Consider the following 1,379-nt stretch of genomic DNA (forward strand, 5'->3'; position numbering starts at 1 on the left):
AAACGACACAAAGATGAACTAGCAGCAATGTCCTGATTTAAACTTGTATCCGTTCTCCATTATCTTGGCCATAAAAACTGAAACAATTGTTGCTATTCAGTGTTTTTTACGATCTTGCAATACCCCTAAAATGCTACTTATGGTGTGTTAGATCCCCCCTTTCACCTGTCTAATTAACTTAGGATGGCATATAGAAAAGGCAAATAAATTTGCTTAATCAGCTTTGCCACAAGCACAAAAAAAGCAACAACCACTAAACTTTGTAACCAGTAATTACTCATCACATTAACGAACTAGCAAGTATCAGACAAGCTATGTGATAGTTATAACTATAAATGAATGGAGGTAACTAGCATGCAATATAAAAGTTTACCACTTGATACTGTCGGTGACGATAATAATGATGGTGCAAAGTTGCAATATGCTTCTGACTGGTGGGGATATGAAGCACACACCCTCTCAAGTTGGAGTGTATTGATGTCCCGTGTGTAACAACCTGCCTCGACCGACAAGATTACGCCATAATATAGGAGCAAGTGCCTCCCCACTGCACCTACGATCAAGGACCCAGGATCCAACAAGAATGTCTCATTCTCCATCTACCACTGGGTGGAACTCCGACCATTGTTTCACCAAACAATATAAATACGGCGAGATGTGTCAGGTTTAGCCACAAACATCAGAGTCATGCCTTGGCTTGCCTCCACGACGGCCACATTATCGCCCAAAACTCTAACACATGGTGGGTGGTCAGCCATGTAGAACTCCATCCGCCAGATGTCGAGCACCAGCAATTTTTCAGTCGAACCTGAAATCCAGTAGAAGCAGCCATGGGCGTAATGGAGCCACACAAAGCAAATCATCCATGTAGATTACACGAAGCTTGGCAAGCTGCAAGTCAGGGATGTAATGGCTCGCCATTGCCCTGTACCAAAAGAGAAGACGAGGGCCACCGATTTAGTTTCGAGCAGCAGCATCCAGATCACTCTGAATGACGCCTCCTCCATAGCATCTGCATCCTCGTCATGGCTGGAAGGGGCGAGGAAGGATTCGCCGAAGCACGGCCCTTCAACCAGGAGTGCGGCAACAACCCAAACAGCTAGGTCATCAGGGAGCGGGGGGAGCAGGTGTCAGGCTTAGAGCTATGAATTACTGAAATTAAGTCACACCGCAAGGAATCGTGGAATAAATGGAGACGAAAAACTAGGGTTCTTGCTTAAGAAATGGGAAAAGTAGGTTCAGCACGCCACCGGTGAAGGAAATATGCCCTAGAGGCAATAATAAAGTTATTATTTATTTCCTTATACCACGATAAATGTTTATTATTCATGCTAGAATTGTATTAACCGGAAACATAATACATGTGTGAATACATAGAC

The 1,379-nt window shown here is 43.9% G+C and overlaps 1 pseudogene; it reads right to left on the reverse strand.

Moving 5' to 3' along the window:
• Positions 1–329: 329 nt before the first annotated feature.
• LOC147987568 (uncharacterized) lies at positions 330–977 on the reverse strand (annotated as a pseudogene).
• Between the last annotated feature and the right edge of the window lie 402 nt (positions 978–1,379).

Source organism: Triticum urartu, chromosome 2A (genome assembly GCF_056163025.1).
Source record: "Triticum urartu cultivar PI428250 chromosome 2A, HENAU_Tu73, whole genome shotgun sequence".
NCBI classification, from domain to species: Eukaryota; Viridiplantae; Streptophyta; class Magnoliopsida; order Poales; family Poaceae; genus Triticum; species Triticum urartu.